The following is a 280-nucleotide window of genomic DNA, read 5'->3' as shown; positions in this document are numbered from 1 at the left end:
GCTTCGGATACCGCTTTCAACACGCTCTCCAGTCAGTATGAGGTCGGTGAAACCAGACGAGGAACTTCCAAGTAAATGGCTATAGAAAGGACCAGTCAGTGTATTCATGAACACATCGACCAATTCTCTGTCAGTCAAGGAGGGTTTGACTCTTCCAGCTAGATCTCTCCATTTTTGAGCATACTCCTTGAAACTTTCCTCGGGTCCCATAGACATGCTTTGTAGTTGCATGTGAGTTGGTGCGAGGTCAGCATTGTATTGGTATTGCTTGTAGAAAGCA

The sequence above is a fragment of the Vicia villosa genome, linkage group LG6 (genome assembly GCF_029867415.1).
Source record: "Vicia villosa cultivar HV-30 ecotype Madison, WI linkage group LG6, Vvil1.0, whole genome shotgun sequence".
Classification (NCBI taxonomy): Eukaryota; Viridiplantae; Streptophyta; class Magnoliopsida; order Fabales; family Fabaceae; genus Vicia; species Vicia villosa.
The sequence above is the reverse complement of the archived record's forward strand: the minus strand, read 5'-3'. Positions refer to the sequence as shown.